The sequence below is a fragment of the Acomys minous genome (genome assembly GCF_964271855.1).
Source record: "Acomys minous genome assembly, chromosome: 6".
Classification (NCBI taxonomy): Eukaryota; Metazoa; Chordata; class Mammalia; order Rodentia; family Muridae; genus Acomys; species Acomys minous.
In genome coordinates this window covers 30,535,152-30,559,580 of record NC_140487.1, presented here as the reverse complement: position 1 = coordinate 30,559,580, position 24,429 = coordinate 30,535,152, and the positions used below count along the sequence as shown (strand labels likewise).

Sequence of the window (24,429 nt, the reverse complement as noted above, 5' to 3'; positions counted from 1 at the left end):
AGTCATAAACTTTAATTTAAGAACTTACTATTAATAAAGCAATTTTAAGGGATCACAATAAATTCTTGAAAATTTCTCATGCATAAAATATATCAGTTTATACTAGTAACTCCTACATTACAATTACAAGTATTTTAAACTATCCCAAGACAACAGTAACATATTAGAATTTGTATTTTACAAAAGATCTTTGAATTTATTCACGAGTATTGGAATTCTTTGTACATCTCTTTGGCAAGTGTTTTTCCTCTCTCTTCTTGAGTGCTTTTAGTTATGTGGTAATGTATGACTCCCCGTCCATTAAAATCATTCTTTGAGTAAAAACCCAATGCTTTAAAAGCATTGGGCTTAGGACTAAAGAACTTGCTCAGTATCACTCATGTCATTATTAACTGTCATCTATGCTTGCCTTGGTATCCATAAGTTTTCTTACTAAATATATAACTAGGGAAAGATTCTACTTCTGCTAATCACTGTAAAATAGTTGAGAAAATGTTCATTTGCATTTCCTAAGCCATAGTATATGTCTAGTGATGATGTTATATATAGTAGGATTTTATATCTTAAATGGAGTTATTATTTTTCTTTTAATCAGGTTTTAATGGTCATGACAATTAGAAAACAAAATCGAATATAGCTTACATTTTATTTAATATCATTATTGTGTAGGATAATATTCCAGGCAGATTTGATTTTAAGAACTGAGTCAACTTACAGGGTACATATTTTCTTATTCCACTTGATTCTCTAGCCTGATACCCGAGAAAGAGAATTTTGGCAGAATAGACAGACATGCTTTCAACTCTCCACTTGTGAGAAAAGTGGCCATGTGGGCATTTTCTTTCTCTTGAACATAGTGAAATGTCAGAGCAGGAGAATAATAACTGTCTAAAGAAATACTTAGCTTCATTGGTCTCAACAGAGAACCCCTCCCCTGAGTTTTTCATGTCTCAGAAGTTCAGGAACGTGGAATAAAAGCAGATTTTTTAGAGCAGAATAAATTTGGGCCAATGAGGGATGGTCTCTTTCTAGCCAATTTACAGTGGCATCTTTCATAAAACTTAAATGAACAGTAAGGCCCACAGAAGAACGCTTCTGTAGAGAAAATTGTATCAGATGATGGAAAACATCCAAGAGAAGCAATCCTTTCTTTGAAATTTATCCATTTAATGACTGTTACTACAGCTTTTTCTTGTTTCTGTTGAATACTTGCCTTTTGTGAAGAGCAGTTAGAGAATTCCAGAGGGGGGGTGACTCTTCTTTCCCATCCACAGTATCTTTGAATACGTTGTTCTGTTTATTTGGACAACTCTTGAGTTGTCAACTCAATTAACTTGTCAAGATTCCCTTCTCCCTGAAACAAACTGAAGACCAAATTAGCTTGAATGGATGGCTTCTCAATGTAAATATGTAACAAATATCACTATGTAAGATGTGTCTCTTGTGTGTGATTTTTATGGACCAATCAAAATTGGCCCAAATAATACAAAGGAGAAATGTACAACACCTGTAACTTCAGTTAGAAATATGTCCAAGTGTAAAACTGTAAATCTTCGGCAGTATATCTGTATAGACATACAACACATATCTAAACTTTAAATTGTGCCTAAATTAGGAAAATAAAACTATGACCAATAAGGGGACTTGCTGTCATAGAAAGATGGAGATGTTTAAAATCACAATCCAATGGAGAAACAACATTGTATAAGATCAATTGGTAGAAACCATAAGAAGTACACACAGAACTTTCCTAGTAAAATTAAATGGTAGGTCAGCTAAGCTGTGCCCAAAGCAATATTCCTTTCTGATTTAAACAGGTTTCATGTTAATATGGCCATGTCCCATTTTTTTTCAGCATGCTGTTCATCAAACCACACCCACATGGCAACAACAGCAACTCTGTAGCCTTCTCACACTGGCCTCAGTGGGCAGTTGCTTCTCAGGGTTTCAATCAGACTGCATTTGATAGTGGATGGAGCCATTTCAGGGTTTCTTGCTCACGTGTCTTTGCTAAGTGGGGAGGACTGAGAGATGACTGACACCTCTATTAGCCTCTGTCATTCCCCTGTGAGGTGGTGCATCTGGCTTCTCTACAAGGTAGCTCAAATTTCCAGAGCAAAGGATGCCAGAGAGACTAGCAGAAGTCATATAGCCCTCTTTAACCTAATTTTATTGAATTCTGCCTTTGAGGAACTTTGTAAAGCCCAACAAAACTTCAAGGAGAGGAGAAAATGTTTCATGTAGACCAGGTTTGCCTCAAATTTACTATGGTCAAGGATGACTTTGAACTTTTTAGATCCTCTTGCTGGACTTCCAGGTACTAGGATTATAGGTTGTTCTTGGGATTGAATCCAGGCCTTATGCATGTTAGGTACCGATCCTAACCTTCTAAGCCACATCTCCAGCCCCAAGCTCTCCTTATTAATTGGGTGGTTGTCAAATAACTGGGAGTTCCATGTTAATACAGTTATATAACTTATATTTCTGTTCATATTTTATTTTTCCCTTCCTACAGAATTTGCCAATATATACTCTATAGACTTTCTAAACATAGCCCTTCTATTTATATGGGCCAAGTATCATTGATTTGTTTAAACTTATTATTTTTTGTTATGTATATGTATACTGTGTGTGTGTGTGTATGTGTGTGTGTGTGTGTGTGTGTGTGTGTGTGTGTGTGTACACATGCTATAAGAAATATGTGAAGAACATGGTACATACTCACTTATAAGCGGGTATTAACCACATAATACCGGATAATCAGACTACAATACACAGACCTAAAGGAACCAAATAACAAGGAGGACCCTAGGGAAAATGCTTAGTTCTCACTTAGAAGGACAAATAGAATAAACACCAGAAGCAGTTGGAAAGAAGGAACAGGAAGGGAGCCTACTACCACAGAGGTCCCCTGAAAGACTCCACCCAGCAAGTGATCCAAGCAGATGCAGAGACTCGCAGCCAAACTTTGGGGTCGAATGCAGGGAGTCTTATGGAAGAGTTGGGGAATAGAAGAACCTGCCTAGATCCAGAGCTTCACAAAGAGGCCAATGGATCCAACAATTTAGGGTGCAGGATGCTGCTGCTGCTGCAGAAACTGATGTACCAACCAAGAACCATGCAGGATACGGACCTAGACTCTCTTCTCAGATGTAGTAGATAGGCAACACAATCTCCCATGGGTAACATAATATGTGTAGAAGAGACTACTTCTGACTCTGGTTCCCACACATTGATCACTTCCTCCTGGTGGGGTGGCCTTTCCAGGTCACAGAGGAAGAGGATACAAGTGGTCCAGATGAGATTTGATAGCCTGAGGTCAGATGTTAGGGGAGGATGGCTCCTCTTTCCTGAGGACTAGTGGATGGAAGAAGGGGGTAGAAGGCAGGGAGGATAGGATGGGAAGATAACGAGGGAAAGGGCTACAATTGGGATGTAAGGTGAACAAATGAAAACAAAAACTAACAAACAAACAAACAAAGAAATATGTGAAGGTCAGAAGATGACCTTTGGATTCAATGTTCTCTGTTCATTCAGGCAGTCAGGTTTTCATAGTTGACATTTTACCATTTTACTAGCACTTAGACTTTTCTTTTACTTTAATACTATATTCAACTTTTGTTTTTCTTCTGTAACTTTTTAAAAGGTACCAAGCATATCTTTGTAAAATGAACCAAAATGTTGTATGAAATGTGTAGATCTGAAAAATGTTAATGGGCATATTTTTCTTTATAAATGTACTGATCACTAGAAGTTAAGAAGGGAAAGACAAATTGTCTTAGAGAAAATAAATCCTTACTTTATGTCAAGTAAAGTGAATTAAAAGCGTCTCAATTGTGAAAATGGAACTGTAGCAGTGTGTGATCTTTATGACTAGTTAGATCATAGGTCCCAGGTTTTTACCTTCCTGATTTCAGAGCGTCTCTGCGTTGCTGTGATACATTCTTGATATCATTTGTTGATATTATCTTTTCCTTATCTAAAATTAAGAAAATAATCCATGAATTACCTAATAAAGAAGTACATCTTACAATTTTGCTTGAAATTTCACTGTAAGCTTATACTGAGGTCAGTCAGATTTTAAGAAACCAATTTGGGGAAATAATAATTTTTCTTCTCCTTTATTGTACTCCACAGTTTCTAACATAATTTGAGAAACAAGCAAACATTTTATAACTAAGCATTTTTTTTCTTAGCTAACTGACAGGCAAACAAGGATCCCAATTTGTGTAATATAAATACTCCTGTGGGAGCTGGAGAGATGAGTCAGCATTTAAGAGAGATTAAGAGCACAGACTGCTCTTCCAGAGGACCAGGGTTCAATTCCCATATGGTAGTTCTCAACTGTCTGTAACTCTAAGATCTGACACCCTCACATAGTCATATATACAGGCAAAATACCAATGCACATGAAGTAAAAATAATTAAATGACTTAAGAAACCACTGCATTCATGTTAGTATCCATAATAAGAATGAAAGAAAATGGTGCAGAGTTTCCATCCTGTCGAGGCCTCATGACTATTAACCTTTGACTGGCACACTTTTAAGCACAGATAAGATTATCTATATAAGCCAGTCATGGTGGTGCATACCTTTAATGCCAGTACTTGGAAGGCAAAGGCAGGTGAATCTCTAAATTTAAGGCCAACCTGGTCTACAAAGGGAGTCCAAGACAGTCAAGGCTACACAGAGAAACCCTGTCATGAAAAACAAAACAAAACAAAACAAACATATTCTACATGTAAAGAACTGAGCCAAGAAAAGATTAGTGTAAATGTGGCATTCTTAGAGTGTAAGAATAGATGGAAAGATAGATAGATAGATAGATAGATAGATAGATAGATAGATAGATAACAGAGGTTAACATTTAGTGGATAACAAGATAATCTTTTCAGCTTTCCAAACAGTTATGCAATAGTATCACACATGGAGATGTGTAGGCATTACAATGTAGTGTCAAATGCAGGTAATTAGGCTTTGCTTAAGCTGAACTTGAGACCATTTGCTAACAGTGTCCTGTGCTGGGACATTCTGCATCTTCTGTCTATGTCTTGTCCACTTTAATAATCCCCATTGATGAATCCTAAGACTGAGTTCTAAGTTCCACAAGCTCTAGTCAAGTCCTTCCCCATCTTCAGCGATGTTATTAGATGGTTAATGTATGATTATAAAAACCTTAATAATGTAAGAGCTATGTGTGCTCTGTTTAGCCTGTGAGTGCATTTCCTGGTACTATGTCTGGAATAGAGTAGGTCTTCAATAAATAATGTTTGAATTCAAATAGTATTGTTTCCCAGACAGTGCTAATCCCAGGGGAAAAGCAGTGTGCAGCTTCTTGAAGCGGTGTATAAATCCAGCCACATCATAAAGGAGAATGAAAGACACCACAAAGGTAGGGGACAAGGAGGAAGAAAAGAAGGGATCAAAGCAAAATAAAGGCAAGCCAATGATAGTAAGGCCCTATTGTTGAAGACAATAGTCACACACCCCATTCAACACGGAGAAGTTGAGCTGGTTCCTAACTAGAGCTTTCATCTCTATTGACAGGTGTATATGGTACTGGAAGGCACTCTATGTTACCAAAGGAGAAAGGTGAACAGCAATACATTTACAAACCCTTTGATCTACAATGGTGACCTGCCTGTAAGATATGGTTATATAATGGTGGCGCATTAATTGGAAGATACCCAACCACTACCTGATTGGATATAAGGCCCACTCAGTGAAAGGAACCCATGCTCAACACCATTTAGTGTCCAAGTACCTGAGATTAGATAGGCCATGACTCCTAACAACATTCTGTTATACCCGTAAATCAGGGTCTCACTCGATTACCTCCAGTGAAACTTCCCCTAGCAGTAGATGGGAACTAATATGTAGATTTACATCTGAATGATGTATATATATATTGTCTTTAACTGACCTTAAGTGCTTCAGCAGTCTCACTCAAGTGGAGACAGTCCCAAGCCAAGCTTTCCTAAATTCCTGTACAGACTTTCAACTCTTCCCTTCTCCCAGCTCAAGTAAGGGGAAGCAAGAAGTCTGTTCTTCACAGCCAAAGACTCAGTTTATTCTTTAGCCTCTATAGAGAACTGTGTCTTTTCCCTGTTCTCTGTGATGTCTGTGTGGCCGGCAATGTGGGCTCAAGAGCCTGTGATCTCTGCGTGACACAAACAGTGGAACTATTTGCTTATCTGCGCCCCGCCTTTACTGGGAAATAGAATGGCGGCCTGGGTGGTAAGAGATCAGCCTGGAGATCAGTAAGGATCTCATGACTTGTGTTTACTCTGCCTTCAGCTTGCTGTGAGCACAGCATTGCTCACGCCTCCCTGCCATGAGCTACCCTGTGCAAACAGAAAAATATGACCCAGCCATTCTGTGTCCGCCAGTCTCTCACCTTTTGTATGTGTGTGTGTGTTTTTTTAATGACTTGTCTTTTCTAAAGATTGTATATATAGAGTGAGGATATGTTTTTTTTTTTCTTCCTGATCTGTGATACAAGATTTCTTACACCGTACTTTAGAGCCTTCTACCCCACCTTCTCCCAACGGTCTGGATGACTTTGCTGCTCCTGCAGAAGACTGTCTGTGAGACTGGGCATGTGGCTAAGCAATTAAGAGCTCTTAATGTCCCACCCCCATCCCCGTATACTTAAAAATAAGAAAGTATACATTAAAAGAGGTAATCTTTAGTAAAGGAGAGGAGGAACTGTGTGTGTGTGTGTGTGTGTGTGTGTGTGTGTGTGTGTGTGTGTGTGTGAGAGAGAGAGAGAGAGAGAGAGAGAGAGAGAGAGAGAGAGAGAAAGAGAGACAGAGAGAGACAGAGAGACAGAGAGACAGAGAGAGACAGAGAGAGAGAGAGAGAGAGAGAGAGGGAGAGAGAGAGAGAGAGAGAGACAGAGAGAGAGAGAGAGAGAGAGAGAGAGAGAGAGAGCTTGAAACAAAGAATATTCATCATGCTTCCTAAGGTTTTTTTGAAAGTCTTTTTTGTACTACTTCTAGGAATGCCAGAGAACCCTTACATTAAAAGATACTAGAAGTTCAGAAAATAACACTAAACACCACCACAAGAACAAACAAACAAACAACAAAAACAACACCCTCCCCAAACCAAACCAAACAAAACAAAAGACAACCCGCCATAATTTCCAGCACTCAGGAGCCTCAGGTGGATATCAGGTCTCTGTGAGTTCAAGGCCACCCTGGTCTACAAAGTCAGTTTAGGATAGCCAAGGCTACAAGGAGAAACCATGTCTTGAGAAAACAAGCAAGCAAGCAAGCAATCAACCAACGAAACATAACAAAACAAAATAAACAAACAAACAAAAGAACCGAAGCCTGCTGTTTATTCTGGCTGCCTACCTTTTACTTAGTTTTACAGGAAACTACCTTTATCATATATAGACCGGTATAGGTGCATAGACATCTGATTAGTAACAAGTGGGCTTGGAACATGAGACCTTTATAGAAAACACAATGGATATTCAGTCGAATATCCACTATAATAAACATGTCCATGATTCACATATTGATATGGAAATATAGAATGTAGTGCCAATAGTAATTACATATAAATTATTAAATGATTCTTAAGGGCATGTAGAATACTGAAGATTCAAAATCAAATAATATTGATAACAGATGAGGGAGGTCATTCTATGGATAAAATGTGTCTTTAAGCCTGACAGTGGTGGCACGTGCCTATAATCCCAGCACTGGGGAGGCAGAGGTAGGTAGATCTCTGTGAGTTTGGGGCCAGCCTGGTTTGCAAAGCAATTCTAGGGTAGACAGGACTAGACAGAAAAACCCTGTCTCTAAAAAACAAAACAAAACAAAAACAAATAATATCTTTTTAGTGTTATGATAGTCAACACACTACATGAAATGAAAGAGAATGGAGAGTTTGAAAAAAAAAAAAGACTCAAGAGAATGGCAAACCAAATATGGCAAAGAACATAGCCACTGAATTGAAAATCATGGCTTCTTGTTAACATAATTTCCTATTCACATGTGGCAAAATCAGTTGTGTCTGCAGAGTGACCACACTCAAATCCTAGCAGGGCTGGAGAGATGTCTCAGTGGTTAGAGAATCACATGAGAAAACAAAACTTTATAACTCTCAGAAGAAACTAAACATTTTTATTCTGTTAATAAGTTAGAGAAGATTAAAGGATAATATGCAGGGCAGGAGAGATGGCTCAGAGGATAAGAACACTGGCTGGTCATCCAAAAGTCTTGAGTTCAATTCCCAGCAACCACATGGTGGCTCACAACCATCTATAATGAGAGCTGGTACCCTTTTCTGGTGTGCAGGCGTACATGCAAGGCAGAACACTTGTATACATTATAAATAAATAAATCTTAAAACAAAACACACAAGTTAAAAGGCAATAAAGTTTCCCAGCGTGGTGGTGCATACTTGTAATCTCAGCACTCTGGAGGTAGAGGCAGGCAGATCTCTGTGAGTTCTAGGCCAGCCTGGTCTACAAAAGGAAGGCAGGACTGTCACTCTGGAGCCGGATCTGCGTCTTCCCTTGGGATGTTCAGGCACCCATACATACAGGTGCTGGATGAAGGAAGCTTAGCTGGGTGGGTGGGTAGATCAGCTGGTTCCCGATTCAGCAGTGAGGGGGCAGGAGGGCCAAGGGGAAGGGAGAACAGAATCTCCTCTGACACAGCTCTCTCAGTGAGACAGCTCTCTTTACTGGGAGGAATAAGGGCTATGTAAACCTTGGGGAAGTGGGTAAGGGTTTTCAGGTGAGTGACTGTCATCGGCTGGGGCTGAGGTGCTGGGAATGGTTCATTTGGATGGAGAAGAATTCCTGGTGCTATCTGGACCTGTCCTGGTCCCCAGGCTAGGTGACTACCTCAAGAATGGCAGAGGTAGGAGTCCCAAGACTACATGTGCTGGGGCATGCAGGCACAGAACAGAGAGGGATGGATCTTTACTCCTGAGATCTCAAGATGGAGATTTTTTCAGGAGATGGACACAGCTCAACCCATTCTATCTCCAGGCCAGTTTTCCCAGTCACAGGGTTCATGTGCCCCACACAGGACAGCCAGAGCTCTTTTACACAGAAAAACCCTGACTCAAAAACAGAACAAAACAAAAAACAAATCACTAAATTTATGGTTATCAATTTATAATAACTTATATTCTAGTTAATTAATTTTGATTCCTTGAGCTGATTATTATATAGATGTATTCATATAAATGTTATTTACACTTAAGATTTACACATAGGTTATACTCAAAAAGTAATTTTTAATTATTTTTGAGCATATAGTTATATCACTTTCCCTTTTGTTTTCTCTCTTCAAACTCTCCCATATGCCCTAATTGCTCTTTTTCAAACTCATGCCCTTTAAGAAAACCAACACTAATTGCTGATTCATACATATATGCATATTTGTATACACATATATTTAAAACACATAATAAAACATTCTCGATCTACGTAATATTATATGCATCTTTTTATGGACCACCATTTGGTGTTGGATAAACAGTTGGTGTGCTCCTTTCTGGGGAAGACTATTTTTCCTGCTCTCAGTGTTCTTGGTTGTCTGTAGGTCTTTGTATAGGTTTGGGAGGTCATGGAAGTACACTTCAAGGGTATTGCTGTCTGAAGCAGTACTTATTAAAAATTACATTTTCCTTAAACTATCAAAAATGAGGATAACAAAATTATAGAATGATATGATCATTTAATTAAAGGTCCTTTTTTTTTTAAAAGATTTATGTATTTATTATATACACAGTGCTCTGCCTGCCTGTATGCCTGTATGACAGAAGAGGGCATTAGATCACATTATAGATGGTTGTGAGCAACCATGTGGTTACTGGGAATTGAACTCAGGACCTTTGGAAGAATAGCAGAGCAGTCAGTACTCTTAGCCTCTGAGCCATCTCTCCAGCCCCATACATAAAGGCCCTTATTGACATGAAGGATAGATATATGCTTTGAATGTTATAATCAGAATTCACTTAGAATATTGAGTAGTACACGCAATGGCTGACAAATAGTACAAGTTGCTTATTACTTGGTATGAAGCATAGTAAGTTGAATTTAATATATACAATGGCATCATGATAATTCGTTCAAAAATCCTTTGGTTTGTAAATAAAATGTCTCGAGTTGAATCATGAATTGAGGGCTGGTCCTCAGTAGAGATGTATTCAGAAGTAGAGTTTTGAGATGTGATTGGCTTGTGAGGACACCAATTTTATCAGTGGGTTAATTTATAGCTATATGGGCTATTTAGGAAGAAGTAGTCCATTGTGAGCATTCCTGTGGGAAATGCACTTTGTCTGGTTTCACTAGGCTTCCTGGCCATTGGATGTTCTAATAGGCCATGGGCCCCAAACCATGAACACAGACAACAAAGACTAAAACTACAAAAACCATGAACCCAAGTAAGTCTTTACTCCTTGTAGTTGATTATTTCAGGTATTTTGTCAGAAAGAAAAAAAAAACAGAATAAATGAGAATTTATTTTAAAGTACAGATTCTGTGTGTGTGTGTGTGTGTGTGTACATGTGTATATGTGCACTTAAAATTTCATAGAAATTCTTATTAACCTTTAAAGTAAGCTAAAATGGCTCCTGGGTCTTTTGTCTATGATCAAATGTTAAGTTGAACCACTATTTGATATTTAGAAAACTAACAGCAAATGGATATTTGATAAGCATTTTAAATAGACTTTTCACCACTTAATGAGATTGAATTTCATTATCATATTAGTTTCAAACACTAAAATAATTCCAGGGCTATTTCCATTTAAGTAAATGATTCCGTGAGCCATCTGTGTCCTTTGGGGCTTAAAGATGAATGGGAATCTCTCTATAGCCTTCCATCAAAACCCATTAAGGGTTATGCAGCCTCCAGAGCTTCTGTTACATGTGACGCTGGTTAATGTGCTTTCAGAGTTAAGTGCATGTGCCACAGCCAAGCACTAATTTGTTATAAAGACATCACTTGCGTCCATTTTTTTCTTGCCTGTGTCTCTCTATCATGCAGTTCATTAGAGCTATACAGCTAATGTCTTTTTAATTGGCAGTGTTTTAATTGGGATTACAAATTAATCACTAAAGCACATTTTGTTTTGATGAATATTGTTTTCGATCTAAACGTTTAGGTGGAGGAGTATCTACCACTTTTGCGCATCACAGTTACATCTTTTTAGCTCGTTGGAGAGACAGTCACTTCACAGGGTCGTTCTGGTGGTGTGGGTGTGTCCTCAAATCCTAACAATCACTGCTGAGAATTTATCACAAATACAGCTTCTGAGATCATGTCGCAAGGACTAGAGAGCCATGTGCTCTCCAATGACAGATGCCTGGATAGAATTGAGTCTGATCTGCCTACAGAGGACACTTAGGCATCCTAGAGGGCCTTTGGAAATAGAGTCCGTCCAGATGCCCTGATTAACTCCCAAGTGTCGCTCCCAGCAGTGTTTCTCATGAGTTGGAGCCTATAAAATCCTTTCTTTTGCCTACTCGGAGCCTCAGTAGTTTCCTCTCCATGAATGAGAAAAGAAAACAAGAAGAATTTGAAGCTTGGAAATTGATCAAGAGAAAAGCATATGCTCTTATTATTTCTTATTATTTTATTTTTATTATTATATTTTATTATTTTTCCTTCTACATTCCAGCTGGCTCTGCTTCAGAAGGAAGGTTTCCTTTTACTTTTTTTCTTTTTATGGGGAACTTACAGCCTCTTGGTGGTCCCTCTGTCATTGTGCCTCCAGACTTATTTACACTCAAGGGACTAGTGTGCTTCACATAGACGGTCTGGAAATCTTGCCAGTTTGGGCTTTTTAGCTTAAAAAAGATATGGAGGGGATGTATAAAATGAGTATGATTACTTGCTTAAAAATGGACTCTTCATTGAACTTGCAATTCCTGTACCTATGGCTCAGGAAACATTATGAGAGAGAGAGTGGAAAGTATGTAAGAATCACAGGGTCATAGAGCTTGCTGTGACATTGTGCCTCTCAGTATCGTCAGAAGCTACACCAAAAATTCTCACCTACATGTTTGCCTAAACATGAACTGAACTAGGACAATACTAAACACGCCAAAGTGGATGGGGAAAAACCCATGAGGCCTCCACCTTACACAAAGAACTGCATGCAAATAAGGGATGTGTGTGTGGGAGAACTAGTCTTCCCTGAGGGGGAGAGCACATCAATTAGGTATCCATTACCAAACAGTCAGCCCTGAAAACATGCTCTGAAGTAATATTATACAAATTGAAGGTTATATTTAAGAAATGAATATACATATATGTATATATGATATGATATGAATATACATATCCCATATGCATATAATAGCAATTAATGAGCAAAAGGGCCTTGGATTTGAAAGAAAGCAATGACGGGCATATGGGAATGTTTGGAGCAAAGAAAGGGAAGAGAAAACATTGTGTAATTACATTATAATCTTGAAAATAAAATGAAATAAAAATAAATAAATTTGGCAAAAGCCAGTGTATAAGGATACCTATTTTCAAATTTATTAAGATCCCACATACATACACACCAGTCCTGTGTCAGTGTCATTGTCTCATTGTGGTCAATGTTATGTGCTGGATAAAAACTCCTTTAAAAAAGAAAATATCAACAAAGATGGAAACATACAAAACTGGCAACATCTTTATAATATTAATCAGTAATACTTGTTGATAGTCATAAAATGTTTAAGCTAACAAAAGCTTCTGAACCCATACAATGGGGCATTTCATTTAACTCTCTAAACAATCTTCTGAGACAGGTTCAGAGCTGTAATCTCAACACCCAGTAAGGAAGGCAGGGAAAACTGCACTTGAGGACAACTGGGCTATTTACTGAGTTTCAGGGATACAGAATGAGTTTCCATTTTAAGAAAAACCAAAACTCTAACAACATGAAAAAACTGTTCTGTGAGATGAGCACTATGCTGCTTTATGTAGTAGATTCAGATTTTCTTGCAGAAGTTAACTATCTTATGGATTAATATTATTCCAATTTTACAGAAATGGAAAAGGAAGTTTTCATCAGGGATTTGGAAATACATTTTCATTCCTGAGCTGCTCTAACTAAATATCAAAACAGCAGCATATTTTTGGTTCTATATGCATATGTGGAGTCAAAAAGTTTGTTGTCAAAATTTTAAGTTCTCAGGACTGAGGAGATAAAAAAAATGACTTGGGCTGACTGAGAAACAGCTTCACAGTAGACACAAGCATCACCCTTTCCGTTGCTTGGAAAGAATTCAGTTCTCCTTTAAAGCATGGCCTGGCCCTTTGATCTAGTTAGGGAGCCTGAGGGAGAGAGATCAGGGAGGAATTCTGCACCATCACTGGTTACATTTGTACAAACATAGGACAGAGGCACACCCTTGACCAAGAAAAACAGCCCTGGAGAAGATTGCATTCTGAAGAATGTGTGATGTATTTGGGGTTCATTAATTAATATGGATGTCTCTTCTGCTTCCACAGATCTGAGATAGCACAGATCCCAGAGCTATTCAACTGCAGGGAATGTATTTCTTCACCCCAATTAGTTTGCTATTGTTTTCTGATAGCAGCAGATATTCCTAAATGAGTTTTGGTTAGATTAATTACCTTCTTACTTCAAGTTCTTATTGTTGGGTTCTGAGAGCCTTTTTCCATCAGCTTAAATGTAAAATAAATAAATAAATAAATAATGCTTTTTTAAATTACTGTGCTAAAGATAGGAAATTTTATTAGAGAATACAACTTTTTTCTATCCATTCTACTCTCATTTTCCGTTTTTCCCCCTCATAAGTAATCAAAAACTATATGGAATGTATTCCTTATATTTTTAGAATAAACTTATTTTTCTAAGTAAGAATCCTGGCAAAATATTATGGTCACTCTCACATGGTATTTTTCACTCTGGCTGTCAGTATAATCTCTGATTGCATGCATATTTGTATTTTACAGTTAAGTTCTGTGTTTAAAAGCTGAGTGCAATGTAGAAAATCAGATACCTAAGTTTCACTTCAATAGCAATTTTCAATAAACTTTTATACTTACAACATTAGTTATTTTAGTGACTGTGAATATGGCTCTGCTGTAATCAGATGACTAGTCCACCTCACCGTGGACTTTACACTCTAACATTTAAGTCAGCCTGTCTGCAGTTAAAGTAATGAGAGAGACTATGGGGGAAATGGGGTTAATCGAGTTGCCTTGGAATCTAAAAGGACAAATTTGGTAATGGCTTTCAAGCATAGAGACTGTGATCTCCATCTCCCCGGAGGTTAGAAAAGGAAAGAGGAGCCTTAAACCACAGCCTAAGAGGATTATGTTGGATATATAATCAGGAAAGATCCGAAGTGGAAAAGGCCATAAAAATCATCTAGTGTAACTCTCTTTTTCAGTGAATAGGAAACTGGAGCCTGAGATGTGAGGGTTACTGCATAAGTTCCCCAAACGTGTGGGACTTTGTTCAAAGGAGTCCCATCTACTGTCAGTGGTAGCAGTTAGATGTGGGGATGGCTTACCGAGAGGCACGCCAGAATTTTCTTCAAACAATGACAAGGTATTTTAATTAAGGAACAATTTACTTAGTTTTAAAGCTAGTCATGGAACCCTTTAATTATTTTCACATGGTTCCTCTAAAGACTAAAAGAAACCATTTCATTTCATTTTCTCTTATGATATGGAAATTTGTTTTCATGATACAATACGTCATACAATCCTGAGCATTACATACAGTAGTGTGCTAAGGAAAAATGCAGTACTCTTTCTCTAAGAAACCTATGGACAAGTGCAATGACAGTCAGGCAATGGGGCAAACACTGAGGAAAAGGGTTTTTAAAAAGTATTTAATTGTTTTTTTTAACATTTGTTTGCTTGTATATGCATTGTCCTGTGTGGGCAGAGTTGTGTGTGCAGGTTCACAGGCACATATGCGGACAAGGATGTAGAAGCAAGACAATGGAGTTGGGAGTTGTCTTAAGGGCTCTTCACTTTATTTACTGAGGCAGGGTTTCTCCTGGAACCTGGAATTCATCAATTATTTTATTATTTATCTTAAAAAGTAATCTTATAAAAATCTTAAAAGTATCACAAACCTAAACTTTTAGATTAAAAAAAAGTCATTTATTTTAAATTTAAATTCTCAGGGTGCACATCTACTCATTGCCAATTTTTTAAATTAAATCATATCAGGAAGTTGAGAGCAAATAGGTACAAGAAATTAAACATCACCTTGATCACCAATCCAGTTTCAGCAAGAGAGGCACATCAGCCAGTGCTAATCTGGCCACCCTTGTTCTTCTTCCCTGACTTGGAGAAAAATCCCTAGTCAACTACTAAGATTATGTCTTTCTGGACTTCATGTTGCTCCCTGAGATTTTCTACATCAGAGAGCCACTCCCCAAAGCATCTTAGCTTAACTTTACTAACCATCTACATCTTGTAATTATTTCTAAAGGTGATGCACGTTACTAACAATTCACATCCCTAAGTGCTTTCTGAGTGTTGTGATTGAATCGTTAAACTGCTCAGGCAGCAATGCTTGAAAAAGATCAATAATGATTATTTTAAGTGTCAATAATACTGCTCAGCGAGGGGCTGGAATCTCCCTTAGAGTTTTCATGTAACCTATAGATTATGCGGTACATGATGACAGAGAGGCCAACAAGCAGAGTGAAACTTCACAACATCATGAAGTCCTCAGGACAGGTAGTCCTTGGGGCTCTGCCTCTCCATGGCACACCTATCTTGGTTGTGCTAACCAATGGACCATATTCCATGAATTCTAAAGTTGTTTCTTGTTCCTTTCGCACAGGCCTTGACAGATAGGAGTTACATCAGCATATTTAGTTTAGCAGCTTGGTATAGAAACCCCAGTATTGAACACGTGTTTGGGGGCTCTTATCAGTTCATTTATGCTTTAAAAAGAAGGAATGTCGGGACTGAAGAAGGGCATGACTCTCCCTTATGAGAATATTTTCCTGGAATCATTACACCAATAGGTCTGTAGTCTTATATAGTTAAAGGCAGGCTAGAGACCTTGTGCTTTTCCTAAAAAGATTACAATGAAATTTAAAATGAGGATTACTTTTTATTTATTTATTTTTCTTGATTATTTATTTGTGTTCATGTCTGTTTATGCTATAGAGGGCAAAGGACACACTGAAAGAGTCATTTCTTTCTTCTAACTCTGTGAGTCCCCAGGAGTCTTTGACAAGGAGCCATCTCACCCTCCCTTGTGGATTAATTATTAAGGCTTTGGACAATAGAGATAATGTGAGTCCATCTTGATCGCTATGTAAACATTGACATTAATTTGGAGAATGAGCAAAGCTGTATTGTGAGGCTGCTGAGGGCAACTATATATAAAACAAAAATGATGAGAAACAAGTCAAGAAATTAATTCAGGAAGAATTTAGAGAGGATTTGATGACCTCAGGTACTACAGTGAAAAAATGCAGTTTTCAAATTAAAATGAAAGATGATGGAGGATAAATAATTTAAATGACAGATTATTTTGTACCTTGCAAGAATCTCAGAATTTACTCATGGTGTTAATTATTCTGTTAATTTTTTAGAGGACTGTGTGGTGCTATGATCTACTTTTGATACAGAGGCATCAGTTTTGCTGCTTTAACAGGTCCATAGACCTTAGCATGACTGACACCATGTTAAACGAACCATCCTGACCTTTAAACCCAGAACATAAGCCCAATACCTGCCAAAAGAGGATCAATTTCTTCCAAAAAACAAACAAACAAACAAACAAGCCAAAAACAAACAAACAAAAAAAAAACCCAACCTTTGCTTTTTGGCTTATGTAGCTGTGCTTCTTGTGAACTGAAGTGTGAACCACAACCAGAATGTATCATTGTGTTCATTCGTCTGTTTTGTGTCTGTAAATGACAGCTGTAAGGCTTGAGGGTGTGTGATTTGCACAAGGTTCCATGCAGCAATCAGCTGGCAATAAAGATTTTCTTTTTGGCTCTAAGAGTGTCCCTGTAGTAGTTCCATGGGGGCTTACCTCACAATATTGCTTAACTGCGAATGACTGGAAATAACAAACTTAAGGGTAGCAGGGACAATTTGGCAAGTCAGAGCTTTGTGGGATCCTTTTAGGGGAAAAAAATGTGGCACTAGGTCCAGCTAGATGCAAGGGAAATCCAGACTTTTAGACAAATGACAGCATATCTGCATGTCTGGATATAGCAAATAACAAAAATAGATCATATTAATAGCAGCTTCTTAGTTTCTGTTTTAGGTGACAGAGTCCACAGGAAACCTTCACTTCATTGTGGACACACAGCTTTAGGAACTCAAAGTCTAGGCAATGTGTTTAATAAACTGGTGCACAGTGTATGTGGCTCCCTGATACATGTTTGTACTGGAATAGGTTCTGCTTATTATCACATACGGAACGAGGAAGGATAAAACCAGAATAAACAACAGACACTTTTATACGGAAAAAGTCCAAGATGGTTTTAAGTATGAATTAACCTATTAGTAGTTAAAAAAAATTTCCCCCCATAGAAAAAATAGGAAGCTCAAATGTGATTGGCTGAAGAAAATAAAGAGGAAAATTGGTTCGTGGCTGATTCTTTGTTGGAAATAAGGTGTAGATGCAAATTGCTCTTTGACGTCACTAAGCAGCTATGTGTGATTTGGCCAGAACATTTTCATTGAGTGCTGTGAGGGAATTGTGACGGCAACATGAGGCAAGCTAAGCTACGTAGTCATGGAAGGAAAACAAATACGCTGGGTGACAAAAGCCACAGGTCTGTGAAGTTGAGAGGATTTCATGTGTAAAACAAAGTGGAGCTTGAAGCTACAGGAGAGAAATATAATCAAGAAATAGGAGCAACATTGCCTAGAAAGGAAGACATCCTTGGTTGAAGTGCAAGAAAAGTTCTTTTACTTTATTTTTAATTTTTTTTCAAATTAAAATACTATGTCATTTCCCTATTTCCTCCAGTCCATTCTAAATATTTATACTTATATCCAAAGTCTAGCTTTCACCTCTCATCAAAGAACAGAGAGCATCACAGAAAACTACAACCAATCAATTCACAGAGAACAAATGGCCGTGTAGTGTCCAGCCACAGAAGATACGTCTACAACACATGCCCTGCAAGGAAACATCAGGGATCATAAGAAAGAAAGACTAGAAGAGCCACAGAAGTAGAAAATATACTGTGAGAGTGTGTCTCCTAGATGTCAGAGAAGCTATGCCCATAAAGTCTTATCAACAAGGCTTCATAATAAAGACCCAAATAAGGTCATCAGTAGGCATGCTACTGTGGAAAGGAGAAATCTCATTTTGCTCCAATTCTAGACAAGGAACTACAAAGAAATAGGAAATACTAAGACCAGATGCCTTAAAATTCACTATCCAATATCAAGTGGTCAGCCCTGAAGTCATAATACATACAAGTAACTTTCTATCCACCTAAATAGGTTGTATTTGCATAAATAAGAATTCTCTCTCTCTCTCTCTCTCTCTCTCTCTCTCTCTCTCTCTCTCTCTCTCTCTCTCTCTCTCTCTCTCACACACACACACACACACACACACCAGCAATTAAAGAAACTGAGGCCATGAATTTGAGAGAGAGCAAGACTGTCTATTTTAACAGGAGGAGAGAAATCATGGCTCTAAATATAAACTTTCCATTTGGGGAGGAAGTTGTATTTCCTATGGTGCTCATGTGGTCTGCTGGAAAAGTGAGGGTGAGGCAAATGGCTTATTATAGGAAACAGGCATCAGGCAGTTTCTTCTTCCATTCATCTCACACTGCATTCATTTGGAAGTTACTGATACTTAACTGGTTTACTGAAAGGAAGGGTTGGTTTTCTCACATGAACAAAAGGGTGCAAGTGCAACTTCCAGCACTGGCACTGTGCTGCTCCTGATGTCAAATTCCCTTTCCACCATCCTTTTCAGACTTTGTTCTTCCTTGTAGCCCAACATCAACGCCCCCCACCCCCACCCCCCACCCCTGCCCACCAGATGCTCTATATCTTCTGAAACCAGACCTCATGTATGTGTCTCAGAAGTCCCATTCAGCAATCTGCCTCTCACCCTTTGGACAGAGTTGTGTCACATGCTCATCTCTGGGTTCTGCTAATCCTGTGATCTGCACAATGAAAACCAGTTCCACAATTTTGAGCCAAATTTAAGCAAGCTTTTAATTAAATACTGACCAGGATGGACTTTGGTCAGGATCACTCGCTGGAATTCCCAGCTGCCTGGTCATAAGATTTAAGAACATACCTATATGGCTACCTATTTCCCCATGTGGCTTGGTTACTTTCGAAGAACTACAACTCCCAGCATCATAGAAAGTTACCTGGTCCTTGGGTGGGTGGGGCTTACAAGTTTAACTTTCAGTGTAAGAAAAGTGGAGAAATTGATGATGTTTAACTTACCTTAAGGCTGTTGAAAACCTGACTTGTGGTTCCCATATATCCTGGAAAAGCACAATTAAAGTAGTTATGTCAATTAATTAGTTACAAAACAAGGTAATTTGAGTAGAGTAGGAGGAAAATGCACTTGGAATAGCTGTTAGCAAAGGTTTCTTCTTCTTCTTCTTCTTCTTCTTCTTCTTCTTCTTCTTCTTCTTCTTCTTCTTCTTCCTCTTTTCTTCTTCTTCTTCTTCCTCTCTTCTTCTTCTTCTTCCTCTCTTCTTCTTCTTCCTCTCTTCTTCAACAGTGTTTCTCTGGTACACAGAGTCCTAGCTATCCTGGCCTCTTTTTGTACACTAGGCTGATCTTGAAGTCACAGAGATCTGCTTGCCTCTGCCTCCAGGAGCCAGGATTAAAGGGGTGTGCCACCATGCCTGGCTAGTTCAGTGAATTCTGGTGTGAAGTACTTGGCAGAATTCAGGTTGATACTCTTTAAAAACAAATCATTTAACTCCTCGCCAGTTAGTGGTAGCTTGCGTAAAGAGTTATGTATTTGCATATATTTAAGTGTAATTCCATTTTTGAGAATGTAATTAAAGATGACAGTTTCAGAAAACCTTCCTTGTTGTTTCCTAATAACTGTAGGTGCTTTAAACTTTAAAATAATCTATCAGGAATCAGAGTGGTTCAAGGTTCCAGAATAAAACAGAGAGATTCAGCTACCCTGGGGGCCTAGGGGTTAGGACTCAGCACCGTCGAATGAATACCTCAGGTTTTGCATATGTGGTATAGCTTCTTGTTTTGTGTTTTTATGGGACTCCTGAGAATGTGAACAGATGTGTCTTTGTTCCTCTACCTGCTTTATTTTGCTTTTTGAGCTTTTTGCCTCCTTCTGTTTGTTTGTTTTGCTTGTTTCAATTTGTTTTTTATCATACTATTTCATTTTTATCCCTTGGATGCCTATTTCTTTTCTAACAAGACACAGAAAGGGGATGCATCTGGATGGCAGGGGAGGTGTCGAGAAACTGGGAGAAATAGAGGGAGGTTTGGAAACTGTTATCAAAATGTAATTGTGTGAAAAAATATCTATTTCTACAATTTTTTTTAAAAAAAAGCTCAATGAGATCTCTTATTCACTTATTTATTGCATGTAGATAAGTGTACCCAGCTGTTATATCTTAGAAGTCATGTTTAAACTTGAGATTCATCAATTTCAACAATTCTCTAGAAAGCTAACTGGAAGCTCTGTTTCGCTGCAGCAAAGCCGTTACTGCAAGCAGTGTTTTCTTTCTGCTTTACAGTTCCAGGCCAACTGAGATATAAAAAAAAAAAATGCTCTAACTAGTAAGAAATCTCTTTAGGAAATAGAATACCATATCTTAGCAGGGTCTTGCAACATGAAAAGGTTTAGAGTAACTATTGCTAGTCTTCTGCTTTTTAAATTTGAAGCACTCGTGCATACAAAGCTGCAAAACTAGATGTGCTCCACGTTACCTAATTCTTCAGATTTCATCCATCTTCACATTATCAATATGCTTGTTACAAGATTTCTATAGACATTTAAAATTAGGGAAGAAAACACTAATTTTTTGTAATAATCTGAGCCTCATGACTGACATTTGGACATATCTGAATCCATGACTATTTGGCTTCGCTTTGCTTGCTCTCTTGATTTTTTTCTCTTTGCACATAAGCCCTGTGGAATCACAGGGAGACAGTCGAAACGCATAGAGCACCCTGGTGGAATGTGTGTCTGTCTGCTTGTGCTGAGGAGTTTCAGTTGCAGCATAGTAAACCATAATATTTTGCAACAATTTCCAACATCCAACCTTGGTCTCATTTCATGGGTCACTCAGATTGAAGGAGAGTAGTGAAAAATAAGTCGTTTTGTTTAAAGTAAATGCCTTTCTGTTTTTAGAAAGTGCTGACTCTTGTCATTCCTGCTTAGAGAATAAATGCAGTTTGTAAATCAGTTTTGTGTTTGGGTTTCCTATTTAAGCTGAATGCTTACAAATGACTGCCAAATGGAAAATCCAGCTTATATTTTGATTGTCAGGAGAATAAAAAATATTTTTTAATTAAAAGCGTTAAATACAGTATAGCAGAAAGACAGAAATGTAAGACTTAAAAATGTTTTCATACACAGTTGTACATTTTCTTTAATGACGATATTTTTACAATTGTATTATATAGTAAACAATTGGCCTTTGAAAGATATAACTTTTACATAACAAATTTGAGAAGTGATTTTTACTATGCTATACACACATGTAATTTAAAAATAATAAACTGTAGATATATGCACAGTGAACTCTTCTGCACATAAACATTATCCACCTTTGTGCCAGAGAGATTGCTTCATAAATAAAACACTTGCCTTATAGGCCTGGTGACTGATCCAAAACCTTGGAAGCCATGGAAAGGTGGAATGAAGGAACTGATTCTGCTAAGTTGTCCTTTGGCCTCTACATACATGCAACAGAACATACACAAATGTACATCATACACACATAGACAGATAATAATAAAATAAAAATTAAACATTATCCACCTTATTCCTCGTCATGCATTTTTACATGAATTTTCATATATTTCTTAAATTCTTATCTTTCTTGGATTTCCTTAAGCATAAGCAAGCAAACATAAATAGATATTTTTATCTCCTTCTGGTTAAAAATATAGCGTGAACATTGTTTTTGTAGTGTATGTTCCAATTTTTTTTAGGTGATAGTGTTTCTTCAGTACTTGACTCAGCTATTTACCTGGGCTTTGGGAGATGGTGTGGGTGGACATTAATAGATCTGCTGGGCTGTTCCATCATTTCATGATTCACAGATTCTTGACTACTTTGGTGTGAAAGGAACAGTGCAAACAGTCATGTGGCTTCACCTACAGCTTGGCAAGTGTGGAGGACATTTGCATGTAGGGAAATGGTGTTTTTATTATAATCATTGCTCATTTATTATCTGTCTATCTATCATCTATCTATCTATTATCCTTCCATCCATCCATCTATCATCTATGACATTTTTGAAGATCCAGACATACTTTTTTGAACACTGGTTATTTTGCCTCCTAAGGATATGCCACTAAGAGGCTTTTTCAAGGAACTCAATGCAAAATTGTCAAGTACATAAATTAGTACTATGGCTCTAAAGGAGTGAAGCATGTGCCATGGACAAAGTCTTGCTCCTTTTCGTTTGTACCTGGGAGACTACAATATGGCGTCATCTTAAAAACCAAGACTGATACTGGCTGTTTGATTGCAGGCGTCCCAGCATCCATAACAGTGAGGAATCAGGTCAGGTGCTTCATACATTAACCAGTTACATGGCTTTTTGTAGAGTAATGGGAACAAATCTCTCTCTGTTGCAGATAAGACACCATAATAGGCCAAGGAAACAATTAAACCCATTCTACACTGATGAACTCATGAGTTTATTGGGCTACTTGCAGGAGCATATGTGAAGTGTTATTTATATGAGCACGGGTCACTCAAAGGCAGATATATTACAAACAAGAGAAACCTGACAGAAATGACATCTCAAAAAAGGTATATCGCTTGCCCAAGTTGTAGGCAGGTCCCACTAAGTCTCCTTTACCCACCAATTGTTTACTGCTTATGACCTTGGAGGAAGGACCTTATTTACCTTGTAAATTTCCGAGCTTCTTTGTAAGACTGGGTAGTTAGCTGGGTCTTCCCTCCTCTGTTTTGAGTCAGTGAATAAAGACAGTCCCAAGCAGACTCAGGAACTGGATTAACTTAACACTTAGCAACGAATGTGTTGCCTAGAGAAATAGCATTGTTGGCAATGGACCTGTCTTACAAGAATGAGGACTCATTTTGATTCTAGAACCTACATAGCACAGCCAGATGGCATAGTGGTGATACGTTTTGTTTGTTTGTTTTTGTAATTCTAGAACTGCAGACACAGACACAGATGGATCCCTGGGGCTAGCTGGTCTGACAATCTTGCCTGTCAAGTTCCAGACCAGGGAGAGATCCTGTCTCAAAAGATAAGTTCAATTGAATGGCTCTTGAGGCACAGTACCCATAGTTGTCCTCTGGCTTATACTTGCATGTGTACATGCACACACACACACACGCACACACACACACACACACACACACACACACACACAGCCCCCACATGCATGCACACATACCGGCACCACCCAAAAATGCATAAATAACACCGAAGTCACAAAGAATGCCTGAGGAGCACAAAGATACATCCCAGACAATGAACTCACAACAAAGAGTAAAGCATCTTAAACCGATGCATGGTGAGTCTTCTTACATCTTTGTGGGAAACTCATGAGAAAGTGCAGACATTTGCTAGACCATCACCATATACTTTATGGTGCATTAGTCCTGTAGTTTTCAGCATGCTCAGCGCTGTAGGGGTGATCCTACATTGGGGCCACTGGTATTTACCAGGTTTTTATGTTTGTTTTGTCTTGTTCTCCTTAACAAACAAATTAAAAAAATGATAGTTTTTTTTTTTAAGGGCAAAGAGGACTGTATGACTTATCCAGACTGCTGGATGAGTTTTGGAAATAGTCCTGACTTGGAAATGAAAGTCTAAGGCCATTGACCAGGTCAAGTCTCACAACAAGAGAGATAGTTAGACCAGATTTTAATTAAGGACATGAAAGTTAGGTTCAATGTTATTATTAGAAGTGTCTGCAGGAAAATATAAGACAGTGAGAAAAGAGAACGAAGCACACAAGGGAGGAAATCATATTTATTGCTCCTCTGTCTCCCTATGTTCCTTTGGGCATCCACTCACCTTTTCATTTATATCCAGTGATAACTCTGAAGTCTGTTTGTAATTTTGAGCTTCATTCAATATTCTATAATTTATTCACATAATGTTTGGTTCATATTTTCCTTGTAATAACTACGTAGCTGTATTTAAAACATGACATTCCCTTCAGAGTGGCAGAGGCAGGTGGATTTCTGTGAGGTCAAGGGCATCCTGGTCTACAAAGTGAGTCCAGGACAGCCAAGGCTACACAGAGAAACCCTGTCTCT

The 24,429-nt window shown here is 38.1% G+C and overlaps 1 long non-coding RNA gene across 1 annotated transcript; it reads right to left on the bottom strand.

Annotated features, from left to right (window-relative positions):
- Positions 1-1,254: 1,254 nt before the first annotated feature.
- On the bottom strand, positions 1,255-23,176 carry LOC311599006. Its single transcript, XR_014779754.1, has 4 exons — positions 23,042-23,176; positions 19,412-19,456; positions 3,904-3,974; positions 1,255-1,364 (listed from the first exon to the last, which is right to left on the bottom strand). It is a non-coding gene; the product is annotated as an uncharacterized lncRNA (long non-coding RNA).
- Between the last annotated feature and the right edge of the window lie 1,253 nt (positions 23,177-24,429).